The 21,657-nt window shown below is 43.9% G+C and overlaps 1 long non-coding RNA gene across 1 annotated transcript; it reads left to right on the top strand.

Moving 5' to 3' along the window:
• The first annotated feature begins 5,067 nt into the window (after positions 1-5,067).
• LOC120991804 lies at positions 5,068-20,739 on the top strand. The gene is made up of 3 exons (XR_005776819.1): positions 5,068-5,077; positions 5,702-5,706; positions 20,595-20,739. It is a non-coding gene; the product is annotated as an uncharacterized LOC120991804 (long non-coding RNA).
• Positions 20,740-21,657: the final 918 nt, after the last annotated feature.

Raw genomic sequence — 21,657 nt, 5'->3', positions numbered from 1 at the left:
AAAGTCAATGGGTCCGCAGAAAATCATGAGAAACGGAACAACGGACACGGAATAAAACAACGGTCGTGTGCATGAGGCCTAAGGCAAATATTTTCAGCAAAATCTACTGTATATATTTTTATGACGGTAAGCCAATGCCCATCCTTCTTTTTTTTTAAAGAGAGATAAGCCGCAGGCGGACAAACTTGCTCCACTTAAAGGGGTTGTTCAAAAAGTTCATACGCTCAACCACTTTTGAGTAACATACAAATCAGAAATTTTGGAGAAATATATATATATATATATATATTGTATCTTCATAAAATGTGTGCTGAATTTTAGATTTCTTTAAAGTGTAACTGTCATTTCAGTTTATTTTTAATATCATGTAGGGACGGGGTGTTAAGCATTTTTGTTATATACTTTATTAGCACAGCTAAGAGTTGTATTACACTGGCTGATGGTCGGCCAGATCATCACTAACGAGCGTTTGTAGGAATGCTCATTGGCGATGATCTGGCTATGTAATAGGGCCACCAATTACCCGATGAACGAGCATTGGGGAATTAAGATTTTTAAGCATGCTTAAAAATTGTTGTTTGCTGGTGACAGATCGTGCAGGTATTAGCGATCGCTTCTCCCTATACTGTGGAGGAGAACGCTGCATGTAATAGCATCGGTCTACCCCTCTGACGAGCAGGAAAGTGCAGGGAAAGAACGCTTCCGTCTCAACAATCGATTGGCTGATCACGTAATGTAATGTAACATTAGGAGAGTCTGTCTTCAGCATTTTACTGAGCGCTGAAGACACCTGTGGCTTCCAGCCGCCTCCTGTCACTATGTACATGTGCCCTAACTATCACTTCCCATCACTCTGCCTATCTGACTTGTTACACACAGGTGCCTTTAGGGCTCAGTAGAACACTGAAGATTAAAGACAGACTAAGGCTCCATTCACACGTCCGTATAATAGGTCCACATCCGTTCCGCAAATTGCGGAACGGGTGTGTACCCTTTAATTCTCTATGGGGACGGAATGGATGCTCTCCGCATCCGCATTTCCGGAGAGTGCCCCCTTGCGGACAAGAATAGGCAATTCTATGGGGGTCCCGGCTGGGTGTATGCACTACGGACGTCTGAATGAACTCTAAGGCTAGTTTTACACTTGCACCCTACTCTCCAGCAGGCTGTTACGGCAGAGAACAGCCTGCCAGAGCTCTCTGGATGTGGCGTTGCTGTTTTTTTTTAAATACAGATATAGACAATTTTACAAAAATCATCAAAAATTCTGTTAAACTCTAAATCTGAAAGGGGCAGTCAGCAGATTTGTACCTGTGAAACTTGCTTAGCTTTTGGCAGCTGAAGGCGTCTGTGTTGGTGCCATGTAAATATGTCCTCGCATTGCTGAAAAAATGAAAATGAAGTATATATGCAAATCAGCCTTTAGGAGCAACGGGGGTGTTGCCGTTACACCTAGAGTCTCTGCTCTCTCTGCTACTGCTGTGCCCTCTCCACTTTAATTGGCAGGACCAGGGAGTGATGACATTTACGCTGCCTGGCCCTGTCAATCAAAGTGAAGAGGACGCAGCAGTTGCAGAGAGAGCCACGGTACTGAAGCTGCAATTCTTATTTTGGCCAGCAGGTGGAAGGCCAACTTAAGAAATTAGCAATTCTCCTCAAATCATGGGTCTAAAACACCCATGAGGGTTCAGAATAAAAAAAAAATGGGGGGTTTTGTAGGCTCAAATATGAACTTTAAAACCATAAAAAGTGTAAAAAAATTTGCTAATAAATATATAAAAAATAAAAAAAATATAAAAAGTTTAAATCATCCCCCTATCCGTAGAATAAAAAAATTTACTAAATAACAAAAAATATAAACATCATGGACATCACCGCATACGAAAACGTTTATACTATTAAAATATAAAACCATTTTTCCAATAAGGCAAATGGCGTAATGGAAAAAAGGGTCAAAATGGTCAATTTGCCACTTTTTCATCGCTTCTCTTACCCCCCCAAAAAAAAAAAAATGTGATCAGAAAGTCATACACACTCCAAAATGCAACAGCTCTCTGCAAACCAAATAAAGTACAAAAATGCATAATAATTTCTAATGCTATGCTTATAAATTAGAGATGCTTGGCAAATACATTTTGTACAAAATTATTTTAGCCCGTCTGCCGCATGTCAAGGCGATCTCTGTAAGACGGGTCCTAACCCTAAATACTACCCTTTATGTGGGCAGAAATACAGTACATCCAGGCAACTCTTGAACTCTTTTAGTGAACTCACCATTACCACCTCCTCAGGCAGAGAGTTCCATAGTCTCACTGCTCTTACCGTAAAGAATCCTTTTCTACACTGCTCAAAAAAATAAAGGGAACACAAAAATAACACATCCTAGATCTGAATTAATTAAATATTCTTCTGAAATACTTTGTTCTTTACATAGTTGAATGTGCTGACAACAAAATCACACAAAAATAAAAAAATGGATTTGGAGTCACCCTCAAAATTAAAGTGGAAAAACACACTACAGGCTGATCCAACTTTGATATAATGTCCTTAAAACAAGTCAAAATGAGGCTCAGTAGTGTGTGTGTGGCCTCCACGTGCCTGTATGACCTCCCTACAACGCCTGTGCATGCTCCTGATGAGGTGGCAGACGGTCTCCTGAGGGATCTCCTCCCAGACCTGGACTAAAGCATCTGCCAACTCCTGGACAGTCTGTGGTGCAACGTGACGTTGGTGGATAGAGCGAGACATGATGTCCCAGATGTGCTCAATTGGATTCAGGTCTGGGGAACGGGCGGGCCAGTCCATAGCATCAATGCCTTCGTCTTGCAGGAACTGCTGACACACTCCAGCCACATGAGGTCTAGCATTGTCTTGCATTAGGAGGAACCCAGGGCCAACAGCACCAGCATATGGTCTCACAAGGGGTCTGAGGATCTCATCTCGGTACCTAATGGCAGTCAGGCTACCTCTGGCGAGCACATGGAGGGCTGTGCGGCCCTCCAAAGAAATGCCACCCCACACCATTACTGACCCAATGCCAAACCGGTCATGCTGGAGGATGTTGCAGGCAGCAGAACGTTCTCCACGGCGTCTCAAGGCTCTGTCACGTCTGTCACATGTGCTCAGTGTGAACCTGCTTTCATCTGTGAAGAGCACAGGGCGCCAGTGATGAATTTGCCAATCTTGGTGTTCTCTGGCAAATGCCAAACGTCCTGCACGGTGTTGGGCTGTAAGCACAACCCCCACCTGTGGACGTCGGGCCCTCATATCACCCTCATGGAGTCTGTTTCTGACCGTTTGAGCAGACACATGCACATTTGTGGCCTGCTGGAGGTCATTTTTCAGGGCTCTGGCAGTGCTCCTCCTGTTCCTCCTTGCACAAAGGCGGAGGTAGCGGTCCTGCTGCTGGGTTGTTGCCCTCCTACGGCCTCCTCCATGTCTCCCGATGTACTGGCCTGTCTCCTGGTAGCGCCTCCATGCTCTGGACACTACGCTGACAGACACAGCAAACCTTCTTGCCACAGCTCGCATTGATGTGCCATCCTGGATAAGCTGCACTACCTGAGCCACTTGTGTGGGTTGTAGACTACGTCTCATGCTACCACTAGAGTGAAAGCACCGCCAGCATTCAAAAGTGACCAAAACATCAGCCAGGAAGCATAGGAACTGAGAAGTGGTCTGTGATCACCACCTGCAGAACCACTCCTTCTTCGGGGGTGTCTTGCTAATTGCCTATAATTTCCACCTGTTGTCTATCCCATTTGCACAATAGCATGTGAAATTGATTGTCACTCAGTGTTGCTTCCTAAGTGGACAGTTTGATTTCACAGAATTGTGATTGACTTGGAGTTACATTGTGTTGTTTAAGTGTTCCCTTTATTTTTTTGAGCAGTGTATGTTTGTGTACTGATGACTTGAATTATTCCTTCTGCAGTACGCAGCCCTGCAGGGTATTGCGATAGTGAGGTCACGGTTAATAGGCAAACGAGGGTTGCTCTTAGTTACTCACAGTTTATAGGAAAACCCTGGGCAGGCGTACAGCAGTGATGGAGAGGCTGGCACTCTCAATGTATAGGGACCAGGCCGGTGGTAGGGGAGGTGCCCTGGATGTTGCAGGTTTAATGTGCCGGTGGCAAGATCCCTTAAAGTTCGTGACGCCAGTGCCGGTAACGGTGGCACACCGATTGATAATTGGAATAATTGAGGAACACGATGTTGTGGTGAACCAGAACTTCCTTTTACTGGAAACAATTAACTATTTACAGTCTTTTGTTCAGCTCCACATGTCAGCAGCAGTCACAAGCAGGCTTATGCAAATGGCAGGCACAATGTTCTTGCAAGATACTCAGAGGGCTAACACACTTACAGATCAGGCCGTACTTTTCCTCAGAAATCCTGTCTGTCTTTATCCCAAGGCCCGTATGCCCTATTGTTGGCTTTATCCTTGGTTAGGGAAACTTCCTCAGGTATATGTCCATGCTTTCCTATAAATCCTTCTGCCCTTCAGCTCTCTTGTCTGGCTGGAATACTGGCTCTGCTTTGCTCTGTTATGGGAACTTGTTTCTCAGGAGGTAAACCCTTCTCCTGGTGGCAACTAAAAGCCTGGACTGTCTAGCTGCATATCAGAGGCTGGATCCCAGCTACCCTCTGCCTAGGGTGCCCAAAGACTTCAGGAATCCACAACTCTGACTACTCTACACTCTCTGGTCTGGACCTGGCTATTTATACTAGGGGCCCCCTAGCTCCCTCTAGTGTCTAGGAGGATGAATTACACCCCTAATAGGCCTGGCACTCAGGAGATACACATAAATAACAGGAATAAAATGACATTATACATTAAAATGACATACAAAATACAATCACCCTGTTCCACATGAGGTGGAGAACAACGTGGCCCAATTGACCCTCGTGTAGTGCCCACATTTACCTAGTGGGACACTACACTTCCCATGTGCATAACCTTACATTTGTCAGTGTTAAAATCATCTGCCACTTCTCTGCCCAAGCCTCAAATCTATCCAGATCCATCTGCAGCCGTATACTGTCCTCTCCTGTGTTAATTCATTTACACAGTTTAGTGTCATCTGCAAAAATGTATATTTTACTGTGCAAGCCTTCTACAAGATCATTAATAAATATATTGAAGAGAATAGGGCCCAATACTGACCACTGTGGTACCCCACTAGTGACAGTGACCCAATCTGAGTGTGTACCACTAATAACCACCCTCTGTTTTCTATCAATGAGCCAGTTACTTACCCACATACAGACGTTTTCTCCCAGTCCGAGCATTCTCATTTTATATATATATAGGAAGGAAAAATGAGACGCAAAATAGACCCTGTCTACTGTATGTAGCAGCTGTAAGGCCTGTATTGTCCCATTAGAATTGGCTTATGATTCGGTAGCCAAAAGTAGGAGTGGGTACAAAACACAGAAGACATGAAAATATTCCATTCACATGTCATTTCTGTTTTGGACCCACTCCTCTTTTTTTTTTTGGCTTTAGCAATACTGATGGATTACTGACCAAATGCTGACCGAGTGAAGGAGGATGCTCAACAGACAGGATCCTTTTTTTGGGCGTTATTGTTCTAACGGATCAGAGGAAGGGCAAAATAATCTGTGACGTCAACACAAACTTACTGCTGACACCCTCTCCACTCTGTTGGGGGGCTCTACTTGTATAAGCATTTAATAGAACATGTTCTGTAGACATCTATGTGGAATCAGCTGCCGACGGTGTAAAAGGAGTGTGCTCTTTCACACTATAGTAGGATCTTGGGCCTCTGCACAGTTCTTTATACCTGGCGCTAACATTGACCTGTAAGGCTGAGTTCACACTTGAGTTATTTGGTCAGTTTTGGCCCCATAACTGCCCAAATAAGTGAAGTGTATAGTGATTCTAAGAGCGACGCCTGTCATCTGCATGTCATACTGACTCACAGTATTGTTTCACTACCACAGCAGACTCCCTATGCATGTTACTGCAAGGGATAGTGTTCTACACCACTATACAGTCTCTCTGCTGCTAGGAAATAGCTGTTTTTTAACGCGATTCGACATGAATAAATTCGGATCAAATCAAATCTTTTTGGAAAATTCGGCGAATCAGACAAATCTAATTTTTAAGAAATTCGCTCATCTCTAATGATGTAAAAAAAGTTTATTTTTTCAAAGTTAAAATTAATTTTTACACTATTTAAACATAAAAACCTTTACATATGTGTTATCTTTGCAATCGTACTGACCCAGAGAAAGAATTTTTTTTCCTGCTTCCCACTACATTGTATGCCATATTAAGTGGTGGCATTAGAAAGTACATCTTGTCCCTCAATAAATAAGCCGTCATACAGCTATGTGAACGGAAGAATAAAAAAGTTATGGCTCAAGGAAGATAAGGAAGAAAAATGAAAAAGCAAAAGTGAAATAACCTCCAGTATCCTAAAAGTTAAACTCTTTCAATGTTTATTGCTTACATTTTTTTATGTATTATGTAAAAGGGTAACATGGGAGTGGGCCTTCATCAAACTTTTTGTCCAGTCTTGATCCAACTCTCGACCTCAAGAGCAATTTCTTGGGGACAACCACAATGGCCATGGTCTTGGTGGTAATTGGTCATGTGGGAATGTGTATATCTATTCTGCCATGGTTAAATAAATGGGTAACGATTCACATCATCTCATTTTGTATTTGCAATATATAAAAATAAAACATGAAAATTGAGAAAATATCTTTTAAATATTCACATTTCTATGTATTCAAAAATGTAAAAAAAAAAATGAAAATCTTAAAAAATACATATTAATACATTCTAGTTTATTTAGAGTCTAAACAAATTTTAAGGCTCCATATTTTTACCAGAAGTAACTAGAAAGTTAACAGTTCCTTGAAGAAGTCTTAAAAACACCATAGACATTAGACAGAAATACAATCTATATTTCAAACCTTGCCTCTGCTCCCTTTTGACTTATTTAAAAAATATAGCAAACTACTGCATGCAACAGATAATGGGAATATGATGTCATTAGGGAAACATATGTTTATTTTTAAAGGGCCCGCTGGGATTTTTCCATGTGTTGAACAGCTCTGTCTAAGCCTTGATTCATTCACTGGAGTTCTTGTGAATCATAAAACAGGTTTCACTTGTCTCAAGTGTTACTTCAAGCATTATGTATCATTTAGAGGAGAAAACGGCTACACATCCTCTCTTCTGAACGCAGACCAATAAGCAGTCTCTTATATTTCATTTGCTATGGCATATTAAATTACGCTGTAAGCTTTCGTCTTTTGGGAACCCTTTCATTCATCTGGCAGGTCCGTGATTTAGCTGAAGGCTATCTAAGCAGAAAGTATGTTGTTACAAGGCTAATTTGGATTTTGTGCATGTTTAAACCCTATAGTTAGCCATGCTCAGGTTATTTGTGAAATACTTTCTGACACCTATCCTCAGTGACATTCTTAGATCTTTAAACTATTTTTAGGAATGACATCTATTAAGCTTGTGCACTCCCCTATTATTTCATTTAGGTTGCACATTTCTTGCTTTAAAACACATTTTGACCAACCGTTTTATTGAGCGTTAAAGGGGTTGTCCCATGAAAAAAATATTCTACATTTTGCAAACCATCACCTGGATCTGAATACTTTAGTAATTTCAAGTAATTACAAATTTAGTATAGCCGCTGAGTTATTCACTGAAATCTTTCTGTATAGCGCCACCTGCTGTTTGCCCTTTTTCTAAATTCTCTGTCCAGCTCACTAAGGTTGACATACATGCTCAGTTCCATTCTTCAACTGCCCCCAGCTGCAGTGAACACCCCCTGTAATTTAATTCTAGCAATGCATGGGCAGATCTTTGGATCAATGTGATGTACATAGCTGGTTCTAAGTTTGTTAGAAAGAGATTGTCATGTACTACTACAGGCATCCTCAAATTGCAGCCCTCCAGCTGTTGTAAAACTACAACTCCCACAATGCCCTGCTGTAGGCTGATACCTGTAGGCTGTTCTGGCATGCTGGGAGTTGTAGTTTTACAACAGCTGGAGGGCCGCAGTTTGAGAATGCCTGTACTACTATATAATATCTGGTTTTAATTTTTTACATTACACGTGAGATAACCCCTTTAAGAAATAATTCAAAAAGTTGTTTCAATATGATGAAATTACATTGACTAATATATAAGTTGAAATGTACTACAATAAAATAAAATAAAAATTATAAAACTAATAGATTGCAGACAAATAGCTAAATGTGATGGTTTCTAGCAACAAAAATCAATAAATTAAATATTTCATATTTAGACTTTATGGAAACTTCTGTATAAGGGCCCTGGCTCAGTTTTATAAAGCCATAGTATGGCGCCCATATTAGTCTATAATTAGCGAGGAGCAAAGTTACCAAAAATTCCATTCGGCTACTTTGCCAAATTTCACAAAGAAATTCAATTTGTGATGAATTACGTACTTCATAACGAGGTGCATTTCTTTGTATGTAGAAGGCGAATTGACAGAGAACGGAGTTTGCTCTTCCCCCTGTCGCTAAACCCCTCAGATGCCGCGTTCATCACTGATTGTGGCATCTGAGATTAAAATTATGGCCTTTCAGGTGCTAATCCAGTTTTAAAATAATGCATACTCACCTTATTCATTTGATCGTGGAGAGGCCATCACGGCCATCTTGATTGAAGACGTGATGACGCACACGTCAACCCGTGCAAGATTTCGAGCGTTTTCTGCAATCAAGATGGGCGCGACGGTCTCTTTGCATGAAAATCGATAAGGTGAGTAGGTTCATTTCAGGAAAAATTGATTTGTTACCATGAAGCGCGAGGAAATTCGGCTTTGCGACCTTCATATGCCTTCAAATTGGCATTTATTTTTTATTTTACAGTCATGTATGAAAAGAGTTTAAGTATATAACATAACACGTAAAAGAAGAACTGAGTGATAGACTGGCACAAAAAGAGCAAGGACTCTGCCCGCAAGGGCTTAAAAACTAGAAGGGAAGGGGAAGGAGACAGTAGGTGAGAGCAGAATTTGCCAATGTACTGGCAGCATGGTTACTGTAGGTTGTAGGCTTTCCTGAAGCTGTGGATTTTCTGGTTGATTTAGAAGATTTGGAAGGTGGAGGAGAGTCTGATAAGTTGGGGTAGTGAGCTCCACAGTTTGTTGAGATTTAGGCCCCTGTTACCCAGGCACAGCAGGGGTTCATTCACGGCAAAAGGGGGTTCATGTCACCCAGCAATAGAACAGAGGATTTTAAAAGATTTAGGCCCCTGTCACCCAGGCACAGCAGGGGTTCATTCACGGCAAAAGGGGGTTCTTGTCACCCAGCAATAGAACAGAGGATTTTGAGAGATTTAGGCCCCTGTCACCCAGGCACAGCAGGGGTTTGTATACGCCAAAAATGGTAAAATGTCACCCGACGATTGAAAATAAGAATTTTTTCAATTTAGGGCACTAAAACTGGCACTTTTTTAAATTAAAATGGCTCTAAAATAGTCCTTGAAAAGGCTAGAGGGATGTAAAAGGCAGTAAAATGTGCTTAAGAGCATGGCAACTGCTCTGCAAACAAATGTGGATAGGGAAATAACTTAAAATGAAATAAAATAACTAAAAATTACAAATTATTAACCTGCAACTCAGAGAAGGAGGTGGATATGGAGTCGGAGGTTGAGGAGGCAGTGAATGTGGTGTTGTAGGTGGAGGAAGCAATGGAGGAGGAACAGGTAGCCAACAATGTATTTTTTTATTTTTTTTATTGGGGTAGATAGCCCCTAAAATATAGGGACAAATAAAAAAAAAGAAAACAAAGAATCATTGCACTTGACTTGAGTACAAGAATGTATGTTTGATGGTGGTATAAATGTCTATTCTGCACAAGGTACAGACAAGTCTTTAATGAACGTGAGCTTGTCCACGTTGGCTGTGGACAGGCCACTGCGTCTGTCAGTAATGACGCCTCCTGCCGTGCTAAATATACGTTCAGAGAGTACACTGGCTGCAGGGCAGGCCAGCACCTCCAAGGCATACAGGGCAAGCTCTGGCCATGTGGACAATTTGGAGACCCAGAAGTTGAATGGGGCAGAACCATCAGTCAGTACGTGTAGTCGCGTGCACAGGTACTGTTCCACCATGTTGTTCAAATGCTGCCTCCTGCCAACACGCTCTATATCAGCAGTTGGGGCCGGTTGTTGCGGTGAGGTGACAAAGCTTTTCCACATGTCGGCCATGCTAACCCTGCCTTCTGAGGTGCTGGCGCTGACACAGCTGTGTTGGCGACCTCTTCCTCCTCCCCTGCCTTCGCCTTGTGCTTCCACTTGTCCCCCGGCGTCAGTCGGGAATGCTCTCAGGAGCGCGTCTACCAGCGTGCGCCTGTAGTTGCACATCTTCCGATCATGCTCCAGTGAGGGAATTAAGGACGGCACATTGTCTTTGTAACGGGGATCCAGCAGGGTGGCCACCCAGTAGTCAGCACACGTCAAAATGTGGGCAACTCTGCAGTCGTTGGGCAGGCACTGCAGCATGTAGTCGCTCATGTGTGCCAGGCTGCCCAGAGGTAAGGACAAGCTGTCCTCTGTGGGAGGCGTATCGTCTGCGTCCTCGGTATCCCCCCCCAGCCACGCACCAGTGATGGGCCCGAGCTGCGTTGGATACCACCCCGCTGTGAACATGCTTCATCCCCATCCTCCTCCTCATCCTCCAGTAGTGGGCCCTGGCTGGCCAAATTTGTACCTGGCCTCTGCTGTTGCAAAAATCCTCTTTCTGAGCCACTTCTAAAAGACTGGCCTGAAAGTGTAAGTGATGACCCCTCTTCCTCCTCTTCATCCTGGGCCACATCCTCTTCCATCATCGCCCTAAGTGTTTTCTCAAGGAGACAGTGAACAGTGGTATTGTAACGCTGATAACGGCGTCATCGCCACTGGCCATGTTGGTGGAGTACTCGAAACAGCGCAACAGGGCACACAGGTCTCGCATGGAGGCCCAGTCATTGGTGGTGAAGTGGTGCTGTTCCTCAGTGCGTGCTGCAGCTGAAACTCCACTATGCTGCTGCTCGCACAGTCTTTCCAGCATGTGCAAGGTGGAGTTCCACCTGGTGGGCACGTTGCATATGAGGCGGTGAGCGGGAAGGCCGAAGTTACACTGTAGAGCAGACAGCCGAGCGGCGGCAGGATGAGAACGCCGGAAGCGCCCACAGACGGCTCGCACTTTATGCAGCAGCTCTGACATGTCGCGGCAGTTGTGAATGAATTTCTGCACCACCAAATTCAGCACATGCGCCAGGCAAGAGATGTGCGTCAAACCGGCTAGTCCCAGAGCTGCAACAAGATTTCGCCCATTATCGCACACCACTAGGCCGGGATTGAGGCTCACTGGCAGCAACCACTCGTCGGTCTGTTGTTCTATACCCCGCCACAACTCCTGCACGGTGTGGGGCCTGTCCCCCAAACACATCAGTTTCAGAACGGCCTGCTGACGTTTACCCCTGGCTGTGCTGAAGTTGGTGGTGAAGGTCTGTCGCTGACCGGATGAGGAGGTGGTAGAAGAGGAGGAGGAAGCCGAGTAGGAAGAGGAGGCAACAGGAGGCAAAGAATGATGCCCTGCGATCCTTGGCGGCGGAAGGACGTGCGCCAAACAGCTCTCCGCCTGGGGCCCAGCCGCCACTACATTTACCCAGTGTGCAGTTAGGGAGATATAGCGTCCCTGGCCGTGCTTACTGGTCCACGTATCTGTGGTTAGGTGGACCTTGCCACAGATGGCGTTGTGCAGTGCACACTTGATTTTATCCGATACTTGGTTGTGCAGGGAGGGCACGGCTCTCCTGGAGAAGTAGTGGCGGCTGGGAACGACGTACTGTGGGACAGCAAGTGACATGAGCTGTTTGAAGCTGTCTGTGTCCACCAGCCTGAATGACAGCATTTCAAAGGCCAGAAGTTTAGAAATGCTGGCATTCAGGGCCAGGGATCGAGGGTGGCTAGGTGGGAATTTACGCTTTCTCTCAAAGGTTTGTGAGATGCAGGGGCGTTGCTAGGGTCTCAAAAGATCCGGGGCACAAGCCCCAATAAATATGTTGCCCCCCCCCCTGCACTTTGCTGTACTTGCTATACAGCAGCACTTACCTGTCACATCCAGGGCCTCCAGGTGACGTCTCCTCTCTGTCATCATCTTCTCTGTAGATCTTCTCTCTCATCATCTTCTCCACTCGGTCTGGACAACTTCTCTCAGCCGCCTCGTCTCTGCAGAGTGTGACACACAGACATCTTAGCTTCCTCACATTCTATCATTATCCCCCAACTGGAGTCCCCACAGTGTTATCCTGCTGCTTGCTGTCGTCCCCGTCCCCCCCCCCAGGGGTGTAGCTATAGGGGGTGCAGAGGTAGCAGTCGCTATCGGGCCCAGGAGCCTGAAGGAGCTCAAAGACACTTGTGCCGCCTAAGAAGACACACAAAGCAGTGAGTGAAGGGGGGCCCAAGCTGAACTCTTGCATCGGGGCCCATAAGCCTTTAGGTACGCCCGTGCCCCCCCAATACCCCCAAATACTATCCTGAAGAAACATTACTACCCCCCATAGTAATAGTGCTCCTCATAGTCCCACCAATAGTAATTCCCTTCTAGAATGCCCTCATTAGTAACACTGCCCCAACCGTAATAATGCTCCCCATGAGTGCCCCCATTATTAGAAGAGCCCTCCCATATTAATAATACCCTCACAGAGTCCCCAGTAGAAATAAGGCCCCCTATTGTTCCCCCAGTGGCAATAAAGCTCCCTACAGACTCCTCAGTAGTAATAAGGCCCTCATAGTGCGCTTAGTAGAAATAAGGCGGATCTATAAGACCCTCCTATAGAGCCCCCAGTAGTATTAAGACCGTCTATAATGTCCCCTGGATCTGCAGTGCCCCCTGCAGTTATAATCCTCCCTCCACCATACAGTCCCATGTAAATAACATCACCTCCTCCCCAGCCGCCTCCAATGCACAATCCCATGTAAACATCACCCCCTAAGGCTACTTTCACACTTGCGTTCGTGCGGATCTGTCCTGTACTTGTAAAGGACGGATCCACACCGATAATACAAACAAATGCATCCGTTCAGGACCGATTCGTTTGTATTAGATTTGAATTTCTAAGTCCCAATACGGATCCGTCCTGACTTACATTGAAAGTCAATGGGGGACAGATCAGTTTACAATTGCACCATTTTGTGTCAATGCAATTACATTGTAAGTCAGGACAGATCCGTTTGGCTCCGCAAGGGCATGCGGACACAAAAACGCTGCTTGCAGCATTTTGGGGTCCGCCTCCAAAACGGAATGGGGGGCCGTACGGAGCCGAACGAATGCATTCTGAATGGATCCGCATCCATTCAGAATGCATTGGGGTTAAACTGATGCATTTGGGGCTGCTTGTGAGAGCCTTGAAACGGATCTCACAAGCGGATCCCCAAACGCAAGTGTGAACGTAGCCTAAACATTAAGTTCCATGTACATAAACATCATTCCCCCCCACCATCCACTTTCAACATACAGTCCCATGTAAATAACATCACTCCCTCCCCAAGCCACCTCAAGCACACAGTTCCATGTCAATAACATCCCTCCCTTCAGCCCTAACATGCATCCCAGTTAAATAACTACAACTCCCAGCATTGCTCTGCCTCTCCCTTCACTTACCTCTACTCATGTACAGACATCACCATTAGGCTCCTTCTCCTCTTCACTCCGGTCCAATCCTGCACTGGTCACATGATGGTGACATCATCCAGGTAATCCTATCACAGCCTGTTTTGCTGGTCACATGACCTGTGATGTCACCACAGGTCCTTCAGCTCTTCCCAGTGTGTTAGATTCAATTGTATTGCCGTTCTGTGTACGGCAATACAGTAGTATCTAGCAGGTACTAGATACAACTTTTGGTTTTGAAGGTGCTTACTCCACTGCAGCCCGTGTCTCGCATGTAGATGCATGGTCATGCAGGTTGTGCTAAGGTTCAGAACGTTAATGCCTCGCTTCAGGCTCTGATGGCACAGCGTGCAAACCACTCGGGTCTTGTCGTCAGCACATTGTGTGAAGAAGTGCCATGCCAGGGAACTCCTTGAAGCTGCCTTTGGTGTGCTCGGTCCCTGGTGACGGTGGCCAGTAGCAGGCGAACTGTTTTGGCGACGGCTGCTCTGCTTTTGCACCCTGCTCCCGTTTTTGCTACGCTGTTGGCTCAGTCTCACCACTGCCTCTTCCTCCGAACTCTGAAAGTCAGTGGCACGACCTTCATTCCATGTGGGGTCTAGGACCTCATCGTCCCCTGCATCGTCTTCCAAGCAGTCTCCCTCCCTGGCCTCCTTTTCGGTCTGCACACTTCAGAAAGACGCAGCAGTTGGCACCTGTGTTTCGTCATCATCAGAGACGTGCTGAGGTGGTATTCCCATGTCCTCATCAGGAAACATAAGTGGTTGTGCATCAGTGCATTCTATGTCTTCCACCCCTGAGGAAGGGCTAGGTGGATGCCCTTGGGAAACCCTGCCAGTAGAGTCTTCAAACAGCATAAGAGACTGCTGCATGACTTGAGGCTCAGACAGGTTCCCCGATATGCACGGGGGTGATGTGACAGACTGATGGGCATGGGTTTCAGGCGCCACCTGTGCGCTTCTCTGCAGAAGACTGGGTGGGAGATAATGTGAACGTGCTGGATCCACTGTCGGCCACCCAATTGACTAGCGCCTGTACTTGCTCAGGCCTTACCATCCTTAGAACGGCATTAGGCCCGACCAAATATCGCTGTAGATTCTGGCGGCTACTGGGACCTGAGGTAGTAGGTTCAGTAGGAAGTGTAGCTGTGGCAGAACGGCCACGTCCTCTCCCTGCACCAGAGGCTCCACCAACACCACCACGACAATGACCACGTCCCTTATTAGATGTTTTCCTCATAGTTAGCGTTCACCAAGCAAAGTAAAAAGTGGTTAAGTATGTAAAAAATTATTAACAGCCAATAATAATCCCTGATGTAGGGTATTGCAATCTATTTTTTTTTTTAAACTCTATATGACAGCAGTATTTGTGGCCTAAATGTGACAGTCACCTATGCAAGTGTAATGTCAGATGTGCAGTATATCAGAGGGATTTTTCACCACAGTATCCTAAAAGCCTTATTTGTGGCCTAAATGTGACAGTCACTTATGCACGTCTAATCCCAAATGTGCAGTATATTAGAGGGTTTTTTCACCCCAGTAACCAAAAAGCCGTATTTCTGTTCTAAATCTGACAGTCACTTATGCACGTGTAATCCCAGATGTGCAGTATATTAGAGGGTTTTTTCACCCTAACCAAAAAGCTGTATTTCTGTCCTAAATGCGACAGTCACTTATGCACGTGTAATCCCAGATGTGCAGTATATCAGAGTCTTTTTTCACCCCAGTATGCCAAAGCCGTATTTATGGCCTAAATGTGACAGTCACTTATGCACGTCTAATCCCAGATGTGCAGTATATTAGAGGGTTTTTTCACCCCAGTAACCAAAAAGCCGTATTTATGGCCTAAATGTGACAGTCACTTATGCACGTCTAATCCCAGATGTGCAGTATATTAGAGGGTTTTTTCACCCCAGTAACCAAAAAGCCATATTTCTGTCCTAAATCTGACAGTCACTTATGCACGTGTAATCCCAGATGTGCAGTATATTAGAGGGTTTTTTCACCCTAACCAAAAAGCTGTATTTCTGTCCAAAATGTGACAGTCACTTATGCACGTGTAATCCCAGATGTGCAGTATATCAGAGGCTTTTTTTACCCCAGTATGCCAAAGCCGTATTTATGGCCTAAATGTGACAGTCACTTATGCACGTCTAATCCCAGATGTGCAGTATATTAGAGGCTTTTTTCACCCCAGTAACCAAAAAGCCGTATTTATGGCCTAAATGTGACAGTCACTTATGCTTGTCTAATCCTAGATGTGTAGTATATTAGAGGGTTTTTTCACCCTAACCAAAAAGCTGTATTTCTGTCCTAAATGTGACAGTCACTTATGCTTGTCTAATCCCAGATGTGCAGTATATTAGAGGGTTTTTTCACCCTAACCAAAAAGCTGTATTTCTGTCCTAAATGTGACAGTCACTTATGCTTGTCTAATCCCAGATGTGCAGTATATCAGAGGCTTTTTTCACCCCAGTATGCCAAAGCTGTATTTCTGGACTTGCAGATAGCCTGTGCTGGTGCACTATCGTTGCATAAAATGGCTGCCGATCATGTATTGATATTGACTAACTGAAGAAAAAAAAGTTCGTCTTCAGCAGTAGTTCGCTCAGGGCAGGCTTAAAAAAATTGTGCACTGCGCCCACAAAACACTTTTGCTGTAGATCGCTGAGTACATAAACCAGTTCTTAATAAGATTTCTCCCTAATCTCTCCCTCACAGCAGCTGCAGCCTCTCCCTTCACTAATCCGAGCAGAGTGACGGGCGGCACTACGTGACTCCAGCTTAAATAGAGGCTGGGTCACATGCTGCAGTTGGCCAATCACAGCCATGCCAATAGTAGGCATGGCTGTGATGGCCTTTTGGGGCAAGTAGTATGACGCTTGTTGATTGGCTGCTGTGCAGCCTTTCAAAAAGCGACATAAAAATCGCCGAACACCGAACCCGAACTTTTACGTAAATGTTCGGGTCCGGGTCCTGAAAACCCTAAAGTTCGGTACGAACCCGAACTTTACAGTTCAGGTTCGCTCAACTCTAGTGATGAGTATTTGATCAGTGGGGATCCAAAGTCTATGGGACTGCAAAGATAGTCAGGTACAGTGCTAGTTCTGAAGATTGGCGGGTGTCCCAGAGCTTCCTCTAATATGACACTTATGACCTGTGGATAGATGATACTTCCCTATGTCATGCCACCAGTCACTATATATAAGAATCATTTCGTACCTCACTGATCTGCTGTTTTTCTATTCACTTGTCCCTCAAGTCCCCTGTCACATGCTGCTCAATTCCTTCTGCCACTACCAGTTTCTGGCCATGTTTCAGCTTCAGAGAAGTACCCACAAAGTGTCCACTTGATCTGCTCTGCCTTCTGGCAGCATCAGTTACAGCCCACTATACATCTCCTGCTTTCCTCAGCCTGCCTAGTACTCCACATTACCCAACCCACTAGACCTACATGTGCACTGGAAACCCATCCACTACACCTAGGAGCGTCCACAGTACATATTATCTCTGCATGCCAAGAAGGATGGGATCAACGTCACAGAAGGCCCCTGAACAGAAGCAGGGGGTTTCAATTGTGTATAAATGGTAATAATTTTATAAATATGCACAGTACAAAGACGGTGGGATGCGGCCAGGGGTGGACTGGGAGCTTAAATACAGTTGAATCCAGGAGGGCACCTGGCCACCGGCCATCTGCCTTAGTGCCTAGTTCTCCTTGCATTAATTAATGCTGAGAGTATCAGATCCTCATGTACTTGACTGGTGGCCATGAGGATTGCTCAGGCAGCCTCCTGGGCATCCGCCTAATGAGAAATTTCCCTGTAGACTCTATGGCTAGTCCACCCCTGGACCCGGCCAATGTAATGTTCTCATTAATGACAACACATACATTCTTGATGGTACCAGAAGCAGGTTGAAACACATGTACTATGTACCTGATGCTTATGCAAGCAAGGGGACGTACAGAGGTAGAGATGAACGAAGCTCTAAAAAATTCGATTCGGCACCTTCGCCAAACTTCATCAAGAAATTTGATTCATTACTAATTACTTTCATTGGCAATCACACCTCCCCTGTTATTTAACCACTCAGATGCCCCCCATATCACTGATAAAGTCACTGCGTGCGGCCAGCACGATCACATGTTGATGTCTTCACACTCGCTGCAGGTTCTTTAGTAGGTGAGAGAATTTTTTATTTTATTTTTTTCAGCCACTATTTTAGGAAAAATTGACTCGTTACCATGAAACACAAGGAAGTTCAGCTTCACGGTGAATCAAATTTTTCCTAAACTTCGGATCCAATTTTGCTTCGGATGCTTCAATTCGTTCAACACTATACAGAGGGGTTACGTGAGGTCAATCAAGAGGTTGGAAATTGTAAGAAAATTTTAATAACAAGCTATTTATTAATACTGTAATGAATAATGAACTAATAATGAAATAATAAAGCAAATTTTCAGATTACCCCTTTAATGCAATATCTAATCACAAAAATGCATTTCTATTAATAGTCCTTATTTTTTCTTACTTAAAAAAAACACAAAATGTACTGATAAATAGGTTTTTTTCAAGGGTTTTCCAGTGGGATTTAAAAAAGGGGGTGTGCAGAAAGGCATTACTCACCAATCACCTTCTGCTGTTTCTCCAACGCTGCTTTGGTCCCAACTGCTCTACACATCCTGGTCCAAGCTCAACATACAGAACATGGGTGGATATCCCTGCTCAGCCAATCATTGGCCGCAGTAGTGATGCTCCTTACCTGTTGACTGGTTGATTGAGCAGTCATTTCTTGTGTTTCAGGCTGGTACCAGGCAATGGAGAGCAGTGGGGAACGGTCTGGCATCAGAGGGTATCGATGAAGTGAGGTAATACTTTTTTTTTTGTTTTTGTTTTTATGGCTCCCACTTGAAATAAAAAAGAAAAATCTCAATGCTCACTTTATTGTTTTGCTTTTATCTAACACAGTACATTATTTCAATTTGGAAGATCAGACGCTTCATTAATTTAATTGCTGAGAAAACAGTCACCAAAGCTGTGTGACCTTCTGCTTTCGCCACGTGTGGGAATTTGACCTAATTTGATTGTGTTAAAATTAGAGACGGTGCAAGGAATATTACTTAAGAAAATACTCCTTTTCTGCTGCCAGCCTGTATTTCCCGGTGTAATTGTCTTCTTGATACACATGGCAGCTTGGACGCACGGCTCAGGTTTACTTAGTTGCTCTGAGAGCAGGATCCAGATGTTGCAAAACACACTGTGCCACTCAGTCATAATTAAGTCAAGTCTAATATGCATCTGTCAGGAGCTATTGACCTTCACCGGTGATGTTGAAATAAAGGCTTTGATACTCTAGCAGACGTTTAAGGATTTTTGACGGAATAATGTCAAAGGTTCGCCTGTTTTGGCAGGATATTAGCCCTTGAGATTGAAATGACAAATGTTTTATGCCTAATCTAAAACAACAATGAAACAGTGATATTTCAATTGGGATGTCTAATGTATAGTATCGCTTTACTCTTGTGGGTCACAGTAAGACCCTAGAACCTATGAACACTTAAAGTCTTCAAGGTGACGTTAATGATACTAAAATATTCCATTACTGACATGCAACCAAAATGAGGAGATTTTAACCCGTTTAAGATAATTTAAGGTAACTATTACATTACTGGAGTATTATCTCTTAATGAATCGGTAATGGGAGAAGACAAACGGATCAAAACCTATTGCATCTGTCATCTGCCAATAGCTTTGTGTTACTTTCAATGGCAAATCATGATATTTATTAGTGAAAAAAACATACAAAAATCAAATGCCTAAAAATAAGTTAAAACAAAGCACACAGTATCTCCCCTCACATTTTTTAAACATTTTACTGTATCTTTTCATGGGACACACTGAAGATATGACACTTTGATACAATGTAGAGTAGTCGGTGTACAGCTTGTATAACAGTGTAAATTTGGTGTGCCCTCAAAATAACTCAACATACTGCTGTCTAAACTGCTGGCAACAAAAGTGAGTACATCCCTAGGTGAAAATGGCCAAATTGTGCCCAAAGTGTCAATATTTTGTGTGGCCACCATTATTTTCCAGTCTTAACTCTCTTGAGCATGGAGTTCACTAGAGCTTCACAGGTTGCCACTGGAATCCTCTTCCACTCCTCCGTGATGTCACAGACGTTCCCGCGACAGGTGGCGAGAGATCGGTGAGGCTGGCAACACGTGTTTTTCCCTGTGGATCAATAGGCTTTGTGTTGTTTCTGGTATGGCCACACCTCTTGCCTCAGGTGTTGCTAATGTTGTCATTTAAGCTTCCTTATTTATAGTTGCTTCTCCCACAATGCTGTGAGGTTTATAGCTTCAGTTTCAGTTGTGGATAGCTGGTGTGTGGATCTCGGCGGAGTTCCTGGTGCTTCTATGGCTCCTTTGAAGTTAAGTCTTTCCTTTCCCTTTTAGTATTTTGTTTGGGTTCTGTGTGTTGCATTTTGTATTAGGCCTGTAGAAGACTCCTGTTCGTCCTTCCTTTTGGAGGAACAGGTAGTCTCGTCCCTGCCATTAGTTCCAGGGTCCTATAGGGCTAGATAGGTATTCCTGCGTATGAACTCACCTACCTCTGGGGTCTGTTCATACTGGTAGTCAGTCAGGATTTTGGCTAGGGTTTTACCTAGTTCTCAGGCCTGATTCCCTGTTCCCCCCTTCCCTCTTCCTCGGTGAGGTGTTTCCCTCCCACATCAAAGCGTGACACATGAGGACATTTGACAAGGTTAGAGACCTTGTGGTCCTCCACCTTCCATTTGACGATGCCCCACATATGCTTAATAGGGTTTAGGTTAGCTAACCATCCCACCATGTTTCTTTTGTAGAATCCACCATTTCCTGCAGCTCCTCCCCTAAACATCATCCCTCTAGATACAGGTGAAACTCGAAAAATTAGAATATCGTGCAAAAGTTAATTTATTTTAGTACTGCAACTTAAAAGGAGATGCATTAATGCAACCTAAAATTAGAAAATTAGGGAAAGGTTCAATATTCTAGGCTCAAAGTGTCACACTCTAGTCAGCTAATTAATCCATACCCCCTGAGCAAAGGGTACCTGAGATTGTGACTTTGGGGTTTTCATAAGCTGTAAGCCATAAGAATCCAAATTAAGGCTTGAAATATCTCGCTTTGCATGTAATGAGTCCATCTCATATATTAGTTTCACCTTTTAAGTTGCATTACTGAAATAAATGAACTTTGCACAATATTCTAGTTTTTCGAGTTTCTCCTGTATATATAAAACTCCCATAACATTGAATGGGAGCTACTCAAACAGCTTAAGATAGCGATTTACACTGCCACCATAACTTTTCAGTTACCGGAAATAGTATACCTAGCTGTGTTACACTATATCATTATTTTAGCTTACCCAACCAGCACCTTCTAAGGATATTCTGACCTCAGCCATGAATAACCATTTAAGGATATTTTTATTGTATACATTGCATGCCCTTACTCAATGGAGCCCTAGGTTGCTACCTTCTTCCCCTACCCTTTATCCTGGGCCATGCATGCCAGAATATCATAAACATTAAATTATATATAATATATATTGGGGGAAAATTAATACATTATTTTTTCTACATTTATTTACATATTTTGCTTTTTATAAATTACTGGGATTTGTATACAAAAAGCATGATATGAGAATTTATTTTGACAAACCTATTGAATAGCCGAAACCCTTCTTTTAGAAGCTGCCTTGCTGCTTTGTCTGCAAGTTATCATTTGTTAGTGCAAATCCATTACAGCTAATTGTACTTCCCTTTCAAAGACAGACTTTCCATCCACATCTGGTTCAAATTTGTCCTTGAATCGTCCAACAAATGTTACAACAGGACTGTACAATGTGTACTATATTAAATTGTTGAATGACCCAAGCCTAAAGGTGAGAAACAAATTTGCACCCTGTTAAAATATCCAATTACAACAC

Source organism: Bufo bufo, chromosome 2 (assembly GCF_905171765.1).
Source record: "Bufo bufo chromosome 2, aBufBuf1.1, whole genome shotgun sequence".
NCBI lineage: Eukaryota > Metazoa > Chordata > Amphibia > Anura > Bufonidae > Bufo > Bufo bufo.
This window is presented reverse-complemented; position numbering and strand designations above follow the sequence as displayed.